The following is a 26,180-nucleotide window of genomic DNA, read 5'->3' as shown; positions in this document are numbered from 1 at the left end:
TAGAGTTAGTATTAGCTATAGATCTATGTGCTCTTTCGATACCAAAAGAGAATGCTTCTGGTAAATCTAAAGTTTTAGGGAGCCATGTTGTTAAAAAAGAAGTAATATTGTTACCTTCAATATTTTCTGGCAGTCCAAAAATCCTAATGTTATTGCGCCTAGATCTATTTTCCAGGTCATCCAGCTTTGTTTGTAAATGTGTATTTTGTTTCAGCAGAAACTCAATGTTGATTTCCTGTTCTTGTATTTTATTTTCCATGTCATTCACAGCTTCTTCTATGCCTGTCATCTGGATCTTCTGTTGTTGCAGGTCCATATGTAACAAGTCTATTTGTTTTGTAGTTTTTTCTATGAAAGTGTTTATTTTAGTATCCATTTTATCCATCTTAGCAGTAAGTTGCTGGACTATAATTATCAGAGACTGAAGTTCTTTCTTGATGCTGGAGTCTTGAGAATTTGTCTTACTGGAACTCATTTCAGACTGATAAACTGACAGGAAAATTTCCAAAGTAATTTCTGACAGGAATATTATTAAGATTTCCTTTCTTTTTTAGATATAGTTCAAGAACTATATAAAACAAACATATTTAGAAAGAAAATTACTTCAAGAATTATTTTTTTAAGTAATTAATTCCTGTCAATGTAATGAAATTGGTGGAGCTGAAGAAATCTGCTGCTATCCTGTGTTCATCCTTGGCCACGCCCCTCTTACCATGTACTTTCTGAAGAATATGAAGTCTGAAATTCAAATGCCTGTCATTTTTATTTAGTTAACATTTGTTAACCAGGAAAGTCTGACTTGGAACAAAAGCCACTTTTCAGCAGGGGCCCAGGGAGAAACACTCCAGACACATGTCTTTGTAACATGGGAGGGCACCAGAGCACCCAGAGGAAACACACACAAACACAGGGAGGACATACAGACTCCACTCAGAAGGCACCCCAGCCATAAATCAAACCAGAGAACCTCTAGCTGTGAAACAGCAATGCTACCAGTGCACCATCAACTATTTATTGAATTAAAAATCCAGAAACCACAGAGTTTATGAGGAACAGAACAGAACAAAAATATGAGGCAAAAATCTGCAAAGTTTTCACAGATGGTGGTGGGTAGGGAATTCAGGCTCTTGCTACCTGCACCCAAGGTACAGGGTTCAAGCCTGAGGTATTCTCTAACCACCACCAGATATTCTGAGTTCTCTCTAGCCACCAGTACAGATCAACTGGGGCATTTGACACACACTGCAGCTTCAATCCTCAGCAATGTAAAACAATGACACAGTACCTGGTTTCCCCATTCGTCAGCAGCTTCAATCCCCAGTCGTCCTGTGTGAGCAGTATAAAAAATGTTCTTCCTCATGAGAGTAGGCTCCAGCCTGCAGATGTTGCAGTCCAGATCTCTTCCATTCTATGCAGTCATCACCACATAGTCGGAGTACAGAGATGCCTTCTTCCTACTCAGTCCGGATCCCCTGTGAGTTCCGGGAATGCTGAGCACCCATACGCGGACGTTATGAGACTTGCAAATTTGTTGTTTTTTCTTTCCACAGCTTTGGGGGCTGCAATCCTGCAGTCCTATAGCACAATCCACCCCTGGGTCAATGCAGTCTTATGTTAGGTATTTATTTGGAGAGCATAAGTGGATTTGTGTACTGTTACTTTGTCAAGCTATTCCTTCTTATCCTGAAAAAATCTGTTCCTGTGTTATGCAAGCTCTATAACATCCTGAACCACATAATTAACATGGGGAATATCAGGTGGTATGTTTTGTGTTTTGACAGCTGCCAGACTAATTATGAGGCTTGATTAGATTGATAAACCCATAAAAATGCTAACCACTACAGAAGAAAAGAATGCATGTGCAGGTTAATTACCTCTCTCACTAAGGGGCATATTCAGTAATGTTTTGCAATCCCACCTCCCCTGGATCGAAAACTTGGATTAGTCAGATATGATACTCAGCCAAAAGAGTTACAATCACTGGAAAAAGGAATGGCTCCTTTGCTGGTCCCTTATAGTAAAGATGTGATTAAAAAAATGACAGCTGAGGAATCCAATTTTCTGTCAGTTTCAGTTATTTCTTAGCTGCCCATTGTAGTATACAATGTAGTGTAATAAGGAAGATGCAAGCTATATTCTAGGATATAGGCCCCTTTGATACAAACTTGCTCATGGAATCACATAAAATCTAGGTTATTCAACTGGCCCAAGGATCTGACAGATATTTTTGAAGTTCCCTGAGTGAGTTCAGTTGTTATCTGTGAAATGTAAAGTAAGTCCCCGGGATTCATGAAGCTCAGCGCAAGTACGATGTTAGCCTTGTGCCGAGCGTGTGGTGTAGAGATGGCACAGAAGCACCATATGCATATTAATTAAGGCATGCTGCCACACCATCCATGTGCAGAGGAAGCATGCGTGAGTGCAGGGAGCATGTTTAAGGGCTGCACAGAGGTGTGAACATGTCCGCTACAGTCGTGCAACCTAAAATGCTGACTAGTACAGCCTGCTTCTAATAGTAATCAATCCTGTCAGTGTCTGTGGATACTGAAATGTATGCAAAGCATGCAAGAGAGTTCCGCGAACACCAAAATAAAATCACAGGAGTAAACACACAAGCATGTAGCTGAATGTTGAGCCCCCATCCCTAGAACTATTACATTTAAAACCCCATGTCCGTTTTTCATTGTTGAGTTGATTTTTATACCAAGTGGAAGCAAAACACAGCGTGTTTATGCGCCACTGCCCTTTGCTAAGCCTAGCTCAATGGTTAGAGCATTTGCTTAATATCTGCCCATTCGTGGTCCGAGTCGACCTTATCTGGATGGCCCAAAAATGAATGGGTATAATCTGGGTCAACCTACCATGTCATGAAAGATAAGAATGTATCACAGATGGTTTAGTGATCAAACCAGTGACTATAGTGTTTCTGTTCCTAGGTCCAAGCCATGCAAGGGCTGCTAATTTTATATGATGCCCAGAGTAATGGCTGAGGGATATAGGGTGATTAAGGCACTTTCAAGCAGACATAAGTGGATATGTGCTGCGGTAAGTGGCAGTCATTCAACAGTATGAGAAATGTAAATAAGTATGTAGATGTATATGCATGTGTATGTACAGACAGACATATATATATATATATATATATATATATATATATATATATATATATATATATATATAAATGAAGAATGAACATGGTCACAATACAGCATCGGAACCCCCATATTATTTAGTGCTGTCATATAAAGCTGGCCAGAGGTGAGCAAACCTCCTGCACCTCCAACCACGAGTAGAATTCTAACAGTGGGACTATCTTTGTCCACGTGCTAAGTCTGACTTTCAAACAGGTACAGGGCAGTCCTAGTCTCCAATTGGACGAGCCAAAAACTGGGAGACTATTTGAACACCCTGACCATTATATGAATGTATGTTCCAGGACTATAAGCTTGGGACGTCTGAATATACTTGGAGTGAGCCAACATACAGGACATGTCTAGAGCAGTAGGGTGTGGTGCATGTGTAGTGGTGTGGTTATTTTCCAACTGGAGAATAGATGACTGCTGTGTTAGTGAAGTGCTGCGGCATGTGTTTGGGTAACTATGAACCATGGGTGTACATGCAAATGAAGCAGCACAGCAATAGTGTAGTGATTAGAGCATCCACCTAATGAGCAGACGTTGTCAGATCGACTGCAGCACACACCATTTATGACACGGAATCCATATACGAGCATATTCTGACATTTTTATGCTGTATAACAATATAATACCATTGAAATGTGAACTGGAGTGATGTATCACAGTAAGACTGGAGAAGGTGTTTGCATGACGGGAAGTGGCAGTTAAACATGGCAAAATGGAAAACCACTGCTGAAATGTGTTGTACTCACCCTTTGTCCAACAGCGCTTGTTCTGCCCAGCAACACAATAAACCACCTCGGCAAGGCTCAACGCCAGGACCCTATAATCAATGTGATTTACCACTAAGCCACGGCAGTTATACTTAACTCTGATGTTATCACAAACATAGCAGACAGCACAGTCATTCAACAGTATGATCAAAGAAAATAATCATGTAGATGTATATGCATGCGTACGTACATACATATATATATATATATATATATATATATATATATATATATATATATATATCTGTAAAGAACGAACATGGTCACAATAAAGCATTCATAATGAATGTGAAGGAAAACAGCAGCAGAACCCCCGTATTATTTAGATCAGTCATATGAAGCTGGCCAGAGGTGAGCAAACCCCCTGCATTTCCAACCATAGGTAGGATGCTAACAGTGGGACTAACTTTGTCCACATGCTAAGTCTGACATTCAAACAGGTACAGGGCAGTCCCAGTCCTCAGTTGGACACATCAAAAACCAGAAGGCTATTTGAACACCCTGACTATTATATGAATGTATGTTCCAGGACTATAAGCTTGGGATGTCTGAATATACTTGGAGTGAGTCAACATGCGGGACGGGTCTAGAGCTGTAGGGAGAGGTGCATGTGTAGTGGTGCGGTTTTTCCAGCTGGAGAATGGATGACTGCTGTGTTAGTGAAGTGTTGAGACGTGTGTTCAGGTAACTGTGAACCATGTGTATACATCAAAGTGAAGTAGCACACCAATAGTGTAGTGGATAGAGCATCCACCTAACGAACAGGCATTCACGGTTCAGGTTCAATTATAGCGCATATCATTTTCCATGTGGAATGAATGTCCTTCTGCAGTAAAACTGACATAATAACATGTAAAAGTGAACTTGAGTATCACATGGGACGTTTAACGAAATCCATTCAATCAAAGTGGTACTGTCATAATGAATAAGGCACAAGTAAGCACAAATAAGCAGCAGTAAACATATATAACAAACAGTAAGCAAATCTGAGTGTGCTTGCGTGGGAGTAAGCAGTGCCCAACACAGGAAATGTATATAAGTATGTACAGATATAATATATATATATATATATATATATATATATATATATATATATATATATATATATATACACACACACACACACACACACACACACACACACACACACACACACACACACACACACACACACACACACACACATATACATACACACACACACACACACACACACACACACATATATATATATATATATATATATATATATATATATATATATATATATATATATGAAGAATGAACGTCGTAACAATAAAGCATAGAAAAGGAATGCGAAGGGAATCAACAGCAACTATAGTATTATATAGTGCTGTCAGCATATGTCATATCAAGCTGGCCTGGAGTGAGCAAAGCACTGCTACTCACACCACAGGCAGGGTTTTACCAGTGAGAGTAACATTGTTGATCTGCTAAGTCTACTTTACAAACAATCAGAGGGTAGTCCCCAGTGGGACTACCAAAAATTGACAGCATATTTGGATCTCCGTCCATTACACAAGCAAGGACAGGTATGTTCAAGGACTAAATGATGGGAGAGCATGATAATACATGTGTTGGGACAACATACATGTAGGGCCCCTAATGCTGGGGGGAGGGCAATGTGAGGAGGTGTGTCATGGCCATGAAAGCAACTAGATAATGGATGAATTGCATGTATGTCAAACTCGGGTGGGGTCGAGGAACCATGGGTATGTGATTATGGATCCAGGTGTGTCATTTTTGGATGGCCTCATTCTAATTGGACCGCCTCGTGGAGGCCAGCGAATTAGTTATAAGTATGCATGCATACACACATGCATACATCTATATGTAGAATTACATTCCCTGTAGCATATCCATTCCATTTGCAGACATAAACACATGAATGTGCCCTTACAAACCTCAACAGTAGATAGAATAATAGGTAGTGCATAAGAGGGAAGGGACAAAATTGCTAAAACGCAGAAGTGTGTACAATGTCCGAAGTCAGTGCTGTGCTGAATAAATCAAGTGTGAGGATTGTCTCACACAGGGAATTATCCCTGTGATCTGCCTGCAACGCAACACCAAATACTAAACCGGTCTATTTGTAAAAGCATTACACCAGACATGTACATAATTAGTTCTCTTGTGTAACGTGTACATTACCATATAGTCAGACTAATTAATTCATTGTAGTGTCATGTTAATGGGAGTAAGTATGTAAGGAAGTAAGAGTCTAATCTTGACATAAAGACAAGTGTGTACCATGTGGGATAATGCAAAAATTGTGAATAGTGTCCTATTGGTCACTTATGTCACCAATGTTTGTGGTCTAAACATTAGGAATTCCTGAGGATATGTGTAGTGAGTCAACTAATGGGATGGGTCCACAGGGGTAGGGAGCGGCCAATGTGCACTGGTGTGGATACACCGTGAATCCTTCTGGAGAATGGATGACTGCAGTGTTAGTGAAGTGTTGGGGTGGGTGTTTGGGGTACTAGGAGACATGGGTATATGGGTATATATGCAACTGAAGCAGCACAGCAATAGTGTATTGGTCAGAGCATTCACCTAATGAACAGGCATTCACGGTCCGAGTCCCAACCTAGCACATATAATTTTTCATGTGGAATGTGTATATAAACATATTTATACATCATATTGCTGTACAACCTACATAAGAACATGTACATGTGAACTGGAGTACTGCATGAAATGTTTAATTAATGTCATTCAATCTCAGTGTTAGTGACATAATGAATAAGTTACTATTAAGCAGGTGTAAGCACAAATATGCAGTAGTAAACATATATAAGCACCAGTAAGCATGTTTACGTGCATTTGCATGTGGGTACTTTTCCGTTAAAGGCACACAACTTTTAATGTGGTTGCTGACTTCCAAATCTAGTGTTAAACCATGTATTTGTGTTAGTCTTAACATGTGTGTGTAAAATGTAGAAGTTACAGTTGTTTTCATTTTGTTTTTACATTTTATCCATTTAACTGATTTACACACAACTGTTAACATTAACATCCAAACAACATGGCTTGAGGATGGAGTCAGAACTCAGCACCCGCATTGAAAGTGTTTGCCCGAAAGCAGAATAGTGCAAAAACAAAGACAAAGGCCTACTATTACAGCAGTCTATCCATTGTAGGGAAAGCAGGCATTGTAGAAAACATTTTCATTGTCAAATACCCACCCTCAGCATCTCTAATTATACTTCCTCTGCTTCTTGAAGCCGCGAGGATGTGATTACAATCAGTAAATAGTGATCGTTTGTTTTTTAAGAGTGTCAGGCATGGTTTAGGAAGGCATTGCTGAGCCCGGAAATAACTATGTTTACGATTTATACATCTGTTGCTATTGTACAAGGCTTTTACATAATTAATCCAAGTTGAAGCCTAATCTTAACAACTTGTGTCTTGTAAACTCTTCACAGCAAACATATAGATAACAATTTCACTGTCATTTAATCATCATTTCACATGCCTCACAGAGGACTGAAAATTGTCTGATTACAAATGGTCAGCATGACTACGTCTTTGTAAACTGTAAGCACAGACAGTTACTTCATGTTAGGCATTTCATGCAGTATACATATCACCATGTAATGCCTAATTAACAGAAGAAAGGAATGTCATGTTATTTGCAAGTATTTCTGTATTACTGATTTCCTGTCTGTGCGACTTACTGGGGCAACACTTTAAAGTGATCGCTCCACTGTAATGCAATACCTTAACACGTCTGTCAGGTAGACATGTGTAAAATTAGACTAGTTACTTGGTTAAACATTTAATTATTAACACAAGCATTTTATACCGACATGTACTCAACAGGCATGTTAATGAGCTGCATTACACCTGAATGATTGCATTAATAGTCTTGCCCCGATAATGGAAATGTACCCATTCAACAGTATAGGACATGTATTCAATTACATAGATGTATGTGTGTTAATGTCCATATATATCTATTTCTATATATATGGTTCTACCTCACTTAAACGACACGCCAGAACATCGACACGGAAATCGCAAGCCCCAGAAGATCGACGGCTTAGAAGACCGACGTGACGGGACCCGGAAGATTGACAGTGCAGAAGCCCAACCCGACAGATGAAAGCACCGACGCCGAGGATGCCGACATGGGAAAAGGCTGTGTAAGTATGCGGTAGTGACGAATGTTAGGGTGCGAGTAAGGTAAGTGTGGATATTGACGGTCTGTGGGGATAGGGGTGGGTTAAGTGAGTTAGGGTTAGGGAGCGGGTCAGGTAAGTGTGCGGTAGTGATTGTGTTTGGGTTAGGGGCGGGATAAGTGAGTTAGGGTTAGGGAGCGGGTCAGGTAAGTGTGCGGTAGTGATTGTGTTTGGGTTAGGGGCAGGATAAGTGAGTTAGGGTTAGGAGCGGGCCAGGTAAGTGTGCTAGTGACGGACCTTAGGGTTAGGGTTTGGGTTAGGGTTGTAGGTAGTTGTGTATGTGAGGTTTAGTGTGGGTTTGTAGGGAGTTTGGTGTGCTTGTGTTGTGTATGTGGTTTTTGGATGGGGAATGTGTTTTGTTTGTTGATTGTGGTGTGTGCAGTGTATGAGGTTTCGTGTTTGTGTACCGTCGGTTATTTCGTTGTCGGGCATGTGGGATTTCGTGTTTTTGTACTGTCGGTTATGTGGTTTCGGTGATTGCGTTGTCGGTGTTTTGGTGTTTCATTTATGTGAGGTAGAACCATATATATATATATATATATATATATATATATATATATATATATATATATATACATACATAGATATAGATTATATATCCCAAGAACAAACCTCGTGACACCAAAGCATTAGAAAAGAATGAAAAGGAAACACCAGCAGCTCCTGTATTATGTACTGGTGTTAATCCCAAGGCACGTGTGTGTCTGTCCAACACATGGGTTCAGACTGTAGTCTGGGGAATGCTAGGGTTGCTGACATTACTCACCAGACCTGTTGCCAAATGTATGGTTATGTCTCGCCAACCCAGTCACTTGGCTGATTGTGACATATATGGCCACTATATAGGAAAACTACAAAACATGCTCCCCAACACATCCAGTGGCTAGAAACTCACAGCCAGCAATGCACAGGATATGACTGACAAACACACACACCTGCTATGCCTCGGAATAGAACACCTACTTAACTACTTTAACACACTACAACATTACACAGTTACAGAAAGTGCTACTGAGATTACTGGGTTACAGCAGTTCGAGAGGTGTATTTCTAGGTGGGTGACATCAGCAGGACTGCCAAAGTTGAGTATATGAATTGTACAGAGTGTGAGTACAATAAAAGCATTGGTCTGTCCTCAGGCAGATGGACATACACACACACACACACACACACACACACACACACACACACACCCCGTTGGCAAGTCTAGGATTAGAACACTGACCTAACTACTTTATCACACTACAGCAATACGCAGTTACAGAATGCACTACAGAGACAACTGGGCTATGACTTTCCCAGAGGTGTAGTTCTAGGTGAGTGACATCAGCAGCCTTGCCAAAGTTGAGTGTATGAATTGTATGGACTGTGAGTAGCCGAAAAAGCATTTCACTCTACACCGTCTTAGACAAACAGACACGCTCACAATCACACACACAATTAGCAAGTCTGGGGTTAGAACTACTACCTAACTAGTTTATCACTACAGCAGTATGTAGTTATGGGACACGCCATGGAGATTACTGAGCTACAGCTCTCCCAAAGGTGTATTTCACATTGGATGACCTCAACAGGCTTGTCATAATACTGCTATGGGGAGGGCAGTGCGTGCATGGGCCATAACCCATTCATGCAGGGGTTAACATACCACATGCGGGCACACATGGGGTCATATGTCACAGGTATGTGTATACAGCTACTAGATGACTACTTCCTTATACAGTCATGTTGCACAGCTGGCACATGTACCACATAGTCTGTCATGCTGACAAATACTGGTGGCTAGTATCTGCAGTGAATGACATCAGCTCCTCGTGTTTGGGGCCCTTTGGCTGTGTGCTGGATGAGACAGGCCTGGATGGTTCCTTGTCACGGTCACCCTTTTCCACACATCTATGTCCATCTACCTTTGGCTTATTATAGTGTGTTGTCCTTACATATATGCCTGTATTCCTATCCACTGTGTGTGAAAGGCAGGAGTGGTGCATACTGATGTGTCTGCACTAAGAACTGCGACTGCCAGATATGTCTGGACCACTGGTGTTTGCAGACATGGCCTTCATGTGTTTAAGTGTGTGAGCATGCCCAGTATGACCTTTCAGTATGTTGCTGACTGACATTGCCTTCATACCTTCAAGTGTGTGAACATGCCCAGTATGACCATTGGTATCACATGTGTGGATCAAGTCCAGGTAGTTTGTACTGCTGTGCTGACCTTTGTATTGTACACCGACAGGTAGCATGCTGTGTCTGCTGTGTATCCATTGGTCATTCGGCATTGACTGCTGCAACATGTCTGCATAGTGGGGGGGGACACCTGACTTGTATCTACATTCCTACACAGGAGCGGGGGGGACACACCTGACTGTTGCTATAAGTGTACGTTGGATGGGGGGGCACACCTGACAGTTGTACACATTTGCTAGGACTGTACTGGTATGTCAGGTACTCCATTTCAGTGTATAGTCTTACCTATTGTGCTGGCTAGAGGCATACCAGTGTACTACAGATCTTAGCTTTAATTACCAACATATTAGTTTCTGACCTCCTAGCCTTCACAACTTACATCCAACTGCCTGGCCTGCTTTAGTCTGTCTGTGTGGGTCTGTGGGAGGGGTTACCCATAGGGCACATTTAGAGGCCATAGTACAGCATTTGTTTGTGTCTGTCTACACCTGTCCTGCTGGCTGAGACTTGTGTGGGTCTTATGGACACACATGTCGCTCAGCCCATTACCTGTAGTGGGTTTTGTCACCCTGTGTAGTACTGGCTGTTATTGTGACTCCAGTATGTGTTACAGATGTCATGGTGCACTATGGGTGTCTACTGTCTTCTGGCTTAACATTCGGCCACCCAATTCCCTTGCATGCTCACATCCATACCATAGCTACAGGTAACAACACATTCTACTCCATTTGGTAATTGGTAGGTTGATTGACTTACCTTGAGGGTGTGCCACACTTGAGGATGGTGCTGGAGGGCTGCCTATGTCGGATGCACATAGTACACTCCCTATACATGGTTGTGCATAGGTAGTGTCATGTTTGGCATCCCTTTTACTGTCTGTGCGAGTCAGAGAGGGTGTCATTCCCTGGGTCCCTACTGTGTCAGTGCATATGCTATGCATTGCCTCTTTGCCAAGGCCAGGTCATACTGGGCATGCCTCCTTCTGCCTACTGGGTCAGGCTCAGGTTGTTCCCCCTCTGAGTCACTTTGTGCCTGTACAGGTCTTGGCATTGGTGGGGGGCTGTGTGGCTGTGCCCCATGCTGTTTCTGCTGCAGCTTTTTCCGCAGGATCATATTGTGTACCATAGCACATACCATAATAATTTGGGTGCATGTAGCTGGTGAATACTGCAAGGCTCCACTGGATGTATCCAGACACTGGAACCATGATCTGAGCATCCCAAACATATGCTCTATTATATGTCTGGCCTGTGCATGTGCCTCATTATGGCGTTGTTGTTCAGGTGTGTGTGCATTTCTGATGGGTGTTATCAGCCACGGCTCCAGTGGGTACCAAGCATCCCCCACTAGGTGACCGTAGAGGATGTCCATATTGGCAAATCTGTGGTACAGCTGTGTCAGATGCCATATTTCTGAATTGTCATAGCTTCCAGGGCAGCCAGCACACACATTCATTATAATGCCCTGGGTATCACATACGATCTGGCAGTTGATGGAGGGGATGCCCCTGCGGTGGATGTAGGCCCTACCCTGCTCACCAGGTGGTGCTTTGATGCATACGTGCATGCAGTCTATAGCACCAACTACCCCAGGGTATTCTGCTATTTGGTGAAAGAGACGCATATTCCTGGTCAACACCTCACGTGTGTTGAGGAAATAAACGTGCTCACTGGCATATGCTGACATGGCATCCAGGAACTGGTGGAATACTCTGGATGTTGATGCCTGTGAGATCCCCATGATATCCCCAGTTGTGCTTTAGGAAGTACCTGTGGCTAGTATACCTAGGCCTACACATACCTTGGTATCCACTGGGATGGGTTCCCCTCGGCCAGTTTGATGTGTCAGGTGTGGCCGGCACAGCTCAACAATTTGGTGTAGGAGGTCTCTGTCTACCCTATAGCGCTCCACTATATCCAGCTCATGTAGCCCCTGGTAGGTTACCCTAACTCTGTACACTCTTCTCTGTCTCCTCACTGTGGGTTGTTCGACAGAATTCGCATCCTCACCACCCTCAGCCTCTTGCACATGTTGTTCTATGTTGCCTGCTGCAGCCCTTCTCATTTTGTAGGTTTGTTTGTTAAAATTTCCCTGCTTGTATACACCGGTGGTGTAGAGTGTGGAAAAACCAGAGGGGAAGATGTTTGCTTAGTTTATAGTAGTGCTCTGGGCTGGGCTTGTCTGCTGCCTCTGTAATTGGCTGATCCTGATACATTTCACCTGTCAGCTCAGCTAGTTCTCCTTGATTACTTTCCTACTGCTGTTTTCCCTTCCGATTGCCCTAGGCACATTTAGACACACCCCTAGCTTAGCCATGCTAAGCTAGGAGCAATCCCAAGCCACAGGGCTCCAATCCACTTACAGTATGCCTGACAACCCCCCCCCCCCATGATGTCACCTATATCCAAGTCTTGCACCTGGCTATCTATACTCTTACACTCTTGGGACCTGCCTCACACCCTGGGGAAAACTGGGATTCACTATCCTTCACCTCATTTGCATAGGAGTGCCTGCTAATGCATAGTTACATGTCCCATACTGAGCCTCCCCTAAACTAACCACTGCTTACCATCATGCAAACCCACACCCACCCACTCACAACTGCTTAAAAGTGCCTTACTCACTCCGTATCCAATGACCCTTGTTCTGCCCAGCAACAGAATAACTGGCCTCTGCAAGGCTCAAAACCAGAACCCTGCACACCACAGCTTTACCACTAAGCCATGGCATATATACACGCATTTGATGTTATCACGAACATATCATTCAGCACAGTCATTCAATAGTATAGGGCATGTATTCCATTACGTAGATGTATGTGTGTTAATGTCCATATCAATATATATATATATATATATATATATATATATATATATATATATATATATATACATATATACATACACATACATAGTATAGATTATATATCTCAACAACAAACCTTGTGACACCAAAGCATTAGAAAAGAATGAAAAGGAAAACACCAGCAGCTCCTGTATTATGTACTGGTGTAAATCCCAAGGCAAGTGTGTTTCTGTCTGGCACATGGGCTCAGACTGTATTCTAGGTAATATTAGGGTTGTTGACTTTACTCACCAGGCCTATTGACAAATGCATGGGTATGTCTTGCCAACCCAGTCTCTTGGCTGATTGTGACATATATGGCTACTATATAGGGAGACTACAAAACACGCTCCTCAACACATCCAGTGGATAGACACTCACAGCCACCAACACATAGGATATGACTGACAAACACACACACCTGCTATGCCTTGGAATAGAACACCTACCTGACTACTTTAACACACTACAGCATTACGTAGTTACAGAATTACTAGGTTACAGCAGTCCAAGAAGTGTATTTCTAGGTGGGTGACATCAGCAGGATTGCCATAGTTGAGTATAGGACTTGTATGGAGTGTGAGTACTCTAAAAAGCATTGTTCTGTCCTCAAGCAGATGGACACACACCCACACTTGGCATGTCTGGCCGAAGTAACTACTTTATCACACTACAGCATTATGCAGTTACAGAACACGCTACCGAGGTTACTGGGTCACAGCAATCCCAGTGGTGTACTCCTAGGTGGGTGACATCATCAGCCTTGCCAAAATAGTATAGGACTTGTATGGAGTGTGAGTACTCTAAAAAGCATTGTTCTGTCCTCAGGCAGATGGACACACACACACACACACACACACACACACACACACACACACACACACTTGGCATGTTTGGGGGTAGAACACTGACCTAAATACTTAATCATACTACAGCATTACACAGTTACAGAACCTACTACCAAGATTACTGGGTCACAGCAATCCCAGAGGTTTATTCCTAGGTGGCTGACATCATCAGCCTTGCCAAAGTTGAGTATAGGACTTGTACAGAGTGTGAGTACTCTAAAAAGCATTGTTCTGTCCTCAGGCAGACGGACACACACACACACGCACTTGGCATGTCTGAGATTAGAACACAAACCTAACTACTTAATCACACTTTAGCATTACACAGTTACAGAACACACTACTGAGATTACTTGATTAGGGCAATCCCAGAGGTGTATTCCTAGGTGGGTGACATCATCAGCCTTGCCAAAGTTGAGTATGGAAATTGTATGGAGTGTGAGTACTCTAAAAAGCATTGTTCTGTCCTTGGGCAGACAGACAGACTCACACACACACACACACACACACACACACACACACACACACACACACACACACACACACACATGCCAGTGGTGGGATCAGAACACCTGCCTATCTACAGATCACTATTACAGTACTACACAGTTATGAGTCATGCCACAGAGATTGCACATTACAGGGCAGTCATCATGACCTTCTAGGACTGTGGACATCAACAGGGATGCTGACAGTTAAGATGTACATAGCTCTGAACCTGTGTGTTTAAAGTAGGAGTCCATCCTGAACAGGAGTATGCCCATCTGTGGAATGGACGACTACTATCACTATACAGGGTTACAATGGCCATGCTCATACACATAGAAGCACATAACATACACAATGTATCAGTGGGCATGCTCATACACTTAGTAGCACAGGGCTGTTTGTAATGCACTATGAGTCCAACTACACAAGGTTATACTGGTCATGCTCATACACTTAGTAGCACAGGGCTGTTTGGAATGCACTCTAATTCTAAATACGGAAGGCCACAGTGGCCATGCTCATACAGTTAGATGTACAGAACATGTTGTAATGGACTCCGGTGTTAGTAGTTGTCATTGTGAGCAGGAACGCTGCACTACATATATCTGACACTGGTCATCTACACAATGTCTGCTGCTGTCCATCACTTAAGATGTATCAGTCTATACCAAGCACAATACTACCACTTGCAGTGATGTCATGCTAGGAATGGCAACTGCTTGACCAACACAAAGAGCCAATGTCCCGGTGTAATTACGAGGTTGTCCAATTTCTGTCATTCTGGGATGACATGACTGACAGGAGACAAGCCTTTGTCACAGATCACATGCATCCATAATTCAAAGGAGTGGTGATAATACCTAGGTTGCATTTGCCCATATAGTTCCATTCCAAGGCAAATGTCCTAAACACAGGATAACACCCTGACACCTAGAAGACAATTGCATTGCATGCTTATGCTAACCAGTGCTAAATGTGCTGCTGTCATAATCACAGCTGCTCACTGTAGAACCTACAATCTGTGCAGTGAGGAACACCTGGCTGAAGGCTCTGTATTGCACAATAGCACTACCACCATATTACTCAGTACCAGACATGTGGGCCATAACACTGGTACAGACCACTCCAGGTGGTGGTGTCTCTACATTCATAATGGCTACTCATATGTACAGACCAGTACTCCAACATAAGTCATTACAGACGAGCCAGGTGCAGGTCACAGTGTCAAAAGCTGCATTCTAGGATGTAATCCTCAGACACCACCATGTCCTCAGACCACCTACACACATCCATACATGTGGTATGACATATAATGGTACAACACCAAGTAACCTTTGACTGGTGGATTGTACCTAGCCTTACAACAATTATGCAGAATACCCACATACTGACACAGTTGCATCATGTGTTATGCAATGCAATGATACCACTGTTTGTAACCAGGTCAGCTGTATGCATACCAGGGTCCCTCAGATATTGACAGCATTAACAGATGACTGTTGCTGTACACCAGTAAACAACACCCTCATGGTTGCATATGACATACATGTACCTGCCCTGGATATGTACATGCCACATTCATATGACATATATGTAAATAGCATAGCTTTTGTTGTCCTTTGTACATACAGGTGGCTACAATCATTACACACATGCATGGAAGATAGATCCATGGCTGCTGAATGCTAACATTTCATAAGGTGTGATATCAATGTTGACAGAGGTAATATTCCCTCTGTACTGGTCACCCATGACACCTATCATATCCTACAACATTCCATGTGTCATGTATGTCATTACACGTCCACCAAATGCAATGCCTACAAACATGCCCAAATGACAGGATCATGGGACCTACACACATGTACATGTACTGATGTGCATTCAGAGTCCATGTGTGTATAGTTGCGGATGTTTGAAGGTGACATGTGTCTTAGTACATCATGCAGTTGCAATGCAGCCTCAACATTGCCAACTGTATATGGTGATATGCTCAAGGTACAGTAAGCTGTACTTCAGGTATGGGCAGCTGTGTAGACATAACTAAGTGGTGGTGCATCTTTCCAGATGAATGTTTGCTGAGGGCAGCCCACAGATGTGTTACAACCATTCCTACAATAACCTGTGTAACTGCTAAGCTATGGTTTTGTTAATTGAAGGGGAAGACACACAACTTAGACAGCGGTCAGGGAGAAACTGAAGGTAAACCACTTGACACCTGTAACAGGTAGACCTCCCGTGTGCATATATTGTGCATATATCAGCACAGTTGCCAAAGGAAAAGTCAACACACTTTGTAGCATGTGCAATACTGCTGTAACTCTGTCATACCTATCATGAGATAGGCAGGTGTTTGATTCACAGTACTGGCATGTGTGGCTGTGTGTGTCCATATATGTCACGTACGGTGGAGAATACATCTCAGTTGTTATTCACTCTCCTGTACACTGTTGTAGATATCTGTACAGACTGCAATGCAGAAAGCAAGACATAGGTAGGGGTTTGGATCTCACACATGTCATGTATCTGTATGTGTGTGACATATGTGTATTTATTTGTGAATGCCACAGTGTGTGTGTGTGCGTGTGTGTGTGTGTGTGTGTGTGTGTGTGTGTGTGTGTGTGTGTGTGTGTGTGTATGTATGTATGGCTGTCTGGTCCCTGGAGTGAGGATGTATGTTACCATAGTGAAATGTGAAGACCCCTCCCCCCATCCAATCAATGCAATCTAGTATCCCTGTTGATGTCCTCGATCTCAATCCATTCTGACTACCTGCACATGTGTAATCTCTGTGGCACGTCATGTAATTGCACAGTACTGTAATGATTTGCACATAGGCAGGGATTCTCACCTCAACACTAGAAACTGTGTGTGTGTGTGTGTGTGTGTGTGTGTGTGTGTGTGTGTGTGTGTCTGTGTGTGTGTGTGTGTGTGTGTGTGTGTGTGTGTGTGTGTGTGTGTGTGTGTGTGTGTGTGTATGTGTATGTGTATGTGTGTGTGTTACTGTGCCTGTGAATTCGTGAGTGTGTGGGTGTGTTACTGTGTCTCTGAATACCTGTGTGTGAATACCTAAGTGTCTGGGTGTGTTTGTGTGTTTGCATCCTGTCATGGGAACATGTATTACTGCTTCCCAATGAGACAACACTTTTTCCACTGGCCTCTACCCTTGCCATCTGCTAGACTGCTCTCTTACCTTCCCGCTCCACGTAACTGTACCTGTGATGTCACCCAGTATGGATATGATGTCTCTGGCCACAGTAGTGGAATACACAGCTATCATGCTCTTGCATCAGTAGATCAGTAGACGTGTTTGGAACATGGGACTTTCTAACTGTGATGTGTAAGCTACAAAGTGCATGCTTGTATTTTTATACAGGCCTGTGAGTAGTCTACATTTACATAGGAGACACTAACTGCAAACACTGACATTCCCCGGCACATGCAATAACACCTGAAGGAGTAGGACAGAACATCAAGACTAACATGCAGTTACTGTAGTTACATATGACACACACTATTAACAGTACAATATGCATTCTAAACCTGTAGTACGTGGTATGTCTGCTGCCTGTCAACAGTACACAATAATTATAATTTACAATTATCTTCCTAGTCTGTTCACCCTGTGCATCAGACCATATGAGCATGTCCCTGCACAGATGGCGTGGATGACAGGGATGCAGCACAGGCATCATCATATGCACAGGGTGAGAATGTTTGCCAGAGGCCTAGGCTGCACCATTGGATGACATCATGTGTGTGGTTTAGGGCCTCCGATCTCACTGAGCGTGTATGGATGTTATGCGTGTGTGTACTGCGGTGCCCTACATTTGTTTCTGGCGTGTGCGTGTATGTATGTACACAGTTCTGGCATGTGTCTGGCCTACACAGGGATATTATTGACAGCTGCAGACTGTACAGGCCAGGTTCCATGGTTCACGGTGTCCAGGCACAGCCACCTGACCTGCGCCTGCCAGGGGTTGCACGGGCACTACCAGGCAGAGGTGCAGATTGGGTACTGTCTGATGACACGTCCACTGGAACCGTGTCCCTGTTGGGACCATCCATGACCACATACATGTGGCCTGCTGTGTCCTGGTGTGGACAGCAGAGCACCAGCTGCACTGCTGCTGCTACTGCCACTATGGGAGCGGGCATGTGAAATAGCTCATTCATGTAGTCTTTCAACAGGTGATGTAGCTGGCCTACATCCACGTTCCCAATGCCTCACTCCTACCAGATGTTCCAGCACAGACATTCCATGCTTGAGGATTGACATGCCACCGTCAATGACTCCCACCATGTCACCCAATCGTCTATCCAAAACATCAGCAAGATGATGGTGAGCATTTGCCATTGCCTGGATGTTGTTGGTTAAAGAATGGACAGCAGCCCTCTGAGGCCTCAGACCTTCTCTGTTGTGCCATTCCGCATGTGCCTGTGTCTCCATTACAGCCTGAAACATGTGTCTGGTGACACCAGCTGTTGTGCTCTGTCTTGCAGGGGCATGTTGGCCAGAGGTCCTCCTATGAGCAGCACTGGGCACATGTCTGTGTGAGACATCACCAGTCAGTTGGTTGACACCATGGTGTGCAGGCACACCTTCCATAGCCTCCACACTTTCCTGTTCCATGCTACCACATGCCAACTGTCCTTCCTCTATGGCCACTGGTGATGGGGTATGTGTAGGCATGAGAACTGTGTGTGGGGATGAGGGGGATAGAGGTAGAATGGCAATTGATGGCACAGATTCAGCCCCTGCCAACCCTGCCTGTGCCTCAATCATACTTTCATCATCACTGCTACAGTCTGTGGGGACACCAACATCAGATGGACCACAGGTGTCAACGCACCTACATCAGCACCTGTGAGGGGCAGACAAGAACTGTACATTACAATCTATACAACAGACACATACACACACACACACACACACACACACACAGACACACACACACAGACACACACACACACACACACACACACACACAGACACACACACACACACAAACACACACAGACAGACACATGCTATGGCACCCAACATGCATGTGATATGAGAGAAGGCATGCAACATGCATGTGATATGGCAGACGGCATTCAGCTTAGACAATACTAGTGGTAGTTACCATACATCCCTGGGTTACACACAACAGCATGCATGTGTCATAGCAGAAGGCATACACATTACACAATACAGCATGCATGTGTCATAGCAGAAGGCACGCACCTTACACAAATATAGTAGTAGTTAGCATAAATCCCTGTGTTGCACCATTTAGACCAGCACAGGTTAACAGTACACCAGCCTGATGTGTGGCATATGACCTTGACAATCACATGTAGTATGACATGTGATCTGCTGACATGTGGAATGACATGCTACGTGTTTAACACAATGGTGTCCTGTCAAATATACAGTGGAGTAATTGTGTCCCAATGCAGGAACGTGTTATACTAACATGGACCTTCCACTGACGCAATGTTTCCGTCTGCCCTACAGATATACAGTGACATATGGCACATTTAGCTGATGTGCATGGCCATTGCAGGGAATTATGTGGCTTCTCTATTGCTATACAGTGTGGGTTACAGACACAGTTCATAGCCATGACTGTGTGCAGATACAATACATTTATACTCTAGAATGTGACCCATGTCACTGAGGTGTATACAGACTAAACCATAATGTGGAATGTGTGACACAGGTCACTGAAGGGTATACGGATGACACCCCTGCACATCTGCAACCATATTGCTGATGCCTGGCAGCTATGGCCAGACATGGCAAACTCATCAGTACTCCATGTCCCATATGACATCTGTGTACCACACACACATAAGGAGCAAGGATGGCAGTGATGTCTGACATCAGCAAGGAGAATGTACTGTATCTGTGGCCTGATGTGGTTTTCTGTGTATGTTGTGCAACACATGTATGTATTTGGATACTGTTCAGGTGACTGCTGTCATGTCGTGACACACTCAAGATGTTCAACACATGTTATGTGGTGGTTTGATGTCATGCCTACACAAGATGTGCACAGGCCTGTAGGATGTTTAGTGTTTCACATCTGCAGTATCACCATTACACAAAGGCCATAGTTGGATTATGTGGAGCCAATGTACAACAGGGTGCACACACATGCACAACACTTGTACTGTGTGTGTTGTTTCATGTCTCTGGCCATCTTCCATGGCCATGTGTGAACAAGTTTTGCCCAAATGGTTGTGATGGGCGTCAATTTCACATGTCAGTGTTGTCCCATATGACATACACCTATAAATGTCGTATGCTCCACTGACGACAGGGTTATGCAAACAAAGGGTGGTATGTTTGGGATGTGGGATATGTTTTGCTGGATAGTTAGGCAGTATTGCAGTCAGCCCACTAAATGTTATGGACATGTCAGATAGCACATAACATTGTGTGGCATTCATAGCAGGGGTATAATCCACACAGGTGAATCATGTGGGCTGGCCATACTCCAGCTCACTGTGTAGCACTGTTTTTATTCCCCACATGTATAGTTCTGATCTGTAGTACATGTCCCTACAGTGAACCACACCTCCACTATTGTATGCACAGCTGTCCACATATCTGACAATGACAGTTTGTGAGGTTTCATGTCAGTGTTTCATATAGTTGTCAATTATTGCACATGGGTAACCATTGTGATGCATTGCAGGTCTGACCTGTATATATTGACAGAACCTTACATTATGTGTACATGTGGTAAATGGTCACATGACAGAAAGAGCTATGAATTATCATGTCTGATACATAATAACAGTCTCAACTGCAACAGGCTGCTTTTGCAGCAGAATGCCAGAGGTACCTAAATAGGAGTGACACAGCAGTATGATCATTATCCACACCTGTATGATAGCCACAGAGTGCAATGTGCATGTTAACACATAAGCCAGTACAATAGACTATACTATGGAGTATGCACATGTGTGCATACACAGAGTAGCAAACTATAGTATGTGGCATGTGTGCATACATGCCTTGCATATGCTGTTACATTACATATTGTAGAGTGTCACATGTAACTATATAAACTATAGTTGTTATATGTGCAGTAGTGACTTACCAGGCAACTCCAGGCTCGGTGGTTGAGAGGCACCCACCTCCACAATATCAGCTAAAGCTTGTGGATGTGGTTATGCAGGTGTCCCCAGGTTGGTCAGTAGCTCCTTGGTACATGTGAGTGGGGGCTGGGTTGGTGGCCCACCACCTGTTGCACCATGTTCCCTGGTGATTGCATTTGCATGCTGTTTCACCTGTCTAATTAGGTCAGTACAGTGTCTGTGCACCTGCTGATAGGTGCGATTATAGCCACCCACATCATTTACCCTCCTGCGAAGTTCCTGCCACTGGGCATCTTGCTGCTGTGAATCCTGTGGCACATGGCTGAAGAGTATGTGATGGTTATCAAGGAGGTATGGGATGAGGACCTCATCCTCCATGCAGATATATGGCAGCAGCCTTGCACGCGGCATACCCGGAAGACATAATGATGGAGACAGGTCACAGTAACTCACAGAGACGTATAGAGGTACAGCTGAACATACATGTGTATTACATTTATTACGATTAAATATTTGTCATTGCAAACTACATGACACTACCACCACAGACATGTTTGTGTCACACACATTTGACACTTAATGGTGATTGAATATTATCACCATATATGTGTGTGTCGAGTGATGACATTTCTCATCCTCCATGTGGATGCTGTCTTGATGTGGGCATGTCTGTTTGCCTGTACTGGTGTTCTTACCTATCAGCACATGCCTGGATCTGTTCACATTAATGCAGTAGACCTTGGTGCTGTGTATATGTCACATATATAGCCTTACACTGCCTTAATGGACATGACCTGTGGCCCTGCAGACTTGCTCACAGGAGGTTTTACATGTATGTGTTTGCCATATACATCTACACGGCACTGTACAGCAGTTCAACATCCTGCCATGTATTACCTGTGTTGCACATGTGACACACATGGGACACTGGCTAGCTTGATGGTATTTGCAGGGTTGGATATCAACTATAGCATGTATGGTTATAGTCAACTAGTAGGCTATATGCCCTGGGCCACGTATGAGCCTAGGATGAAAGGTTACCTAGCTGTGGCCGACAGGCAGGTTTCAGGGGGCCAGGTCAAGCAGTGCCACATAACTGATCCACAGGATTACTGAAATATTTGCCATGCGGTCATCACACCATGTCTGAAAGAGAGGCAATGTGCAGCTTTGCTGGACAGGGATGCATAGTATGGCAGGAGTATGTAAAGTGTATGGGACAAGGATCTGTCCAGCATGTGGTGATCTTTGTACTAGGAAGGTAGATGTCCATGAAGTATGTGCTTGAGATCAGGATGTGTAAGTGTAGCATGTCCAACATCTCTGGGTTGGACATGGCTTTATTCAGGGTAGGCATCATGCTACATAGTGGAGATAGGGATTGGGAATGCTGGTGTAGGCTATCTGAACATGGCCAATAACCCTTAAAGGAAATATGTGATCAGATATGGGTCACTTAAGTGTTGAGTATGGCTGAACAATTATCTCTATAGTCATGGATGGCACCCTGTCATGATTAGGATTGCCACTTACAACTACCTGACAGGTGTGGTGACGTAACTATCACAGGAAAGACTACTGTCCAGCTGCATCCCATACACACAGTGTCCATTATGATGACCACTGCCTAGATGGTAGTTCATGGGTACAGGGTTTTCAACATAGGGGTTGACAATGCAATATGTAGCTGTCAGAGTGTGGCCATATGTCACACACCTCACCCACACAGCCCCTTCAATATGATGATCGCAACACTCATTGAGTCAACTATTGCTCCTAGTTCATAGTCATTTGCATGCTTCAATAGGCAGATGCCTTCTGTGTTAGTCTGTGTGGTATACACTACAAAGAGGGGGTGTCCAATGAATTAACCCTGTATTACTGTAGCTGGCACTGGTTTTATCTGCATGTATTATTCAGACACCTTCTGTAGTGTTGGTTCTGCCAGCAGTCCAATTGCAAAACACTCCTGTGACATAGCAATGTACATCTAGTATACTGAGTGTAGCTGGAAACATTATGGGTGATGATGTCCTATGATCTGGCATGGTTATGATATCCTGTGTGAAATCAACCTTACTATCATCTACATCTGTACTGCTGACATCAAATAAGTTGACCAAGGTTCATGGACTTTCAGACCAGACTCAGCAGGGTAGTAGTGCAGTAATCCCCATTATCAGTGGTGTCTCCCCCTTTGTGGGTTGTGATGACTGTTGCTGTGCACTATTCAGTGTGTACACAGCCTGACATGAAGCTATGATTGTACATGATGTTTATGTGGAGAGCAAATTGTTTTGACATTTGTGTAGGATGCAACCTGGGATGTGGACAGGTCCCATGCAGCCTGTATGTATGGCATTAGAAAGTGCAGCTTGTACCTGCATAGTTGTTATTACAGGGGCTCTGTAGTGTACATGGATATATGAATGTGTACCTGTTGGGGGGGGGGGGGCAGTGTGTTTATGTTATCCAAGACTCTATCTGGATGAACAGGTGTTATTTCCATAGGTGCAGTACTTCTCATGCCATAGTGCTGTGAAGCACAGCATGTCTTGTTGTTGTCATTATGTTTCATGACACAGCTATGGAATCCTTTGTGTTTGACCTCATAATATGTGGATGATTAGTTTCACAGTAGCTTTGTGTGGCATTATATGGTATATCTGCATCTTACTGAGGTTGACAATGAATCAACTTCCACTCATGTGTGTTGACTCTTGCAACAGTTACTACCTTCTGTGGTACAGTTTAAGGCAGGGTACCACCAGTTTGCCTTCATGTTTGTGTTTGGTTGAATCCTGTTTCTGTTTCAATGGCACAATCACTGCATATATGTGAGTGCTTAAAGTGCATTTGTGTAGGACCCAGCATTTGCACATGCATTGTACATTTGCATGGGTGTCATGACAGTCACCACTTCACTCTTAAGGAGCATAACATTGGCTTTGAAGACTGACCATGTGTGGCATACTGTTAGCCCTGTTGGTGTGACTATGGTGATCCAGGTCATTGGTGTTGATGAAATCCACCATGCATTGAGCACATGTGTTGGTACAAGATGAGCCTTCCCAGTTCATAATGGGATAGCTGAGTGGCCATGATTATGGTTTCCTGTCTCAAAACTGGTATTCCCCATTACAGCACAATGACAGTTGGGAATTCTGAGGCATGGTGGATGATCTGTCACAAGGTGCAATTTGGATTACACTTTGGCACAAAGGTAGTTGCTCAGCATAATGCATCTTACGTTGTGCAAGTGCAACTAGCGTGGGGGTGCACATATTCCTTAGAAAGTTGGGCACACCTGTGGCCCATGTGTTCCAATAAAGGATGATGGCCAAGAGGTGAGGTATGTGTTATAACATGGTAATGCAGAGGTGCTCACCAAAGTGTTGAACCATATCTCAATCACTGCACAGATATGTTCTCCATGGTTCAGATTGCCGTGAGTCCATATTGAGTACCTGATTTGCATCACTGAGTAGCAAGACCCACAGTTTATTTCTTTGTTGTCCCTGTTGCACCAGTGGACTTTCACTTGTACTTGGCATGATGAGGTCACTATAGGGGAAGCATGGGCCATTGCCAGTATCCAGATTCCCAGGGATGACAGGTCCCGGCCCTGTCTGGCAAAACATCATAGTCTGTTAACCATGTTGTCCCAAGCAGAGAGATGCTGGATACTCTTTGAATTACACCAGTGCATTACACGATTCCTTGTCCCTGTACTGCTGCATCATTTTGGCCAATGGCAGAATGCTACCCAGGACTTGGGACATACCTGCATGGGCTACAAGACCTGACAGTTCCTACATGTGTTTCCATGCAGTCCAGGTTACTGCATCACAGGTCCTGCACAACAACATAGAATATGCCAGAGACATGTGTATAGTTCTAAAGGTGGTCTGTGTGTATGGGTATGTGGCCAATCATGGCAGCCAGGCAGTTGATAGTATGTTTGCCCTCATATAGCTTGGTGTGTAACATAGTGCTAGAGTTTGCATTCACAAATGAGTACTGTTGGCCATGTTTCTGGCCTCGTGTTCTGAGGTGTGACATAGTTATGCAAACTATGTTGTACAGTCTTTGTATTCTGTTGTCTATCTATTCCAACTTGGGAGGCCTCTTGCTTGGCCAAATATTTAGAGGCCTCTGTGGATGTGTGTGATATCTGGTGGCATGTGTGTGTGTCCTTACTGTGTTCTGGTAAGGGTATGTGTTGGTTGTGGTGATGAGATGCATGTGTTAACTTACACCTCTTGACTGTCTAGTCCAATCATGGGTGTAGAATGGACTGCCTCCAAGCTCACCCCTGTAGCTGAATCCAAGACAATGTGTGGGGTGTGGTGTTAGGAGGGTTTGGCAGTGTACATGGCATAGAGATTGCATTCCCCCAGGGTGGCCACATACACAAAGCTGACATTAGTAAACACCAGTAGCTGACTAGTGGACATGCCTGTAAGAGCATTTAGTACTACAAGTACCACGCACTGTATTTAGTTTACTTACTGCTTATGAAGATGTTTTAGACAGTGATGCTCACATGTAAATAATTGTGTTATGGACATGCCAACACTAGCTATTACAGGAAAATGGTAG

This window comes from Protopterus annectens, chromosome 1.part0, assembly GCF_019279795.1.
Source record: "Protopterus annectens isolate FY-2018-M chromosome 1.part0, PAN1.0, whole genome shotgun sequence".
NCBI lineage: Eukaryota > Metazoa > Chordata > Ceratodontiformes > Protopteridae > Protopterus > Protopterus annectens.
Note: the sequence above shows the minus strand (reverse complement) of the source record.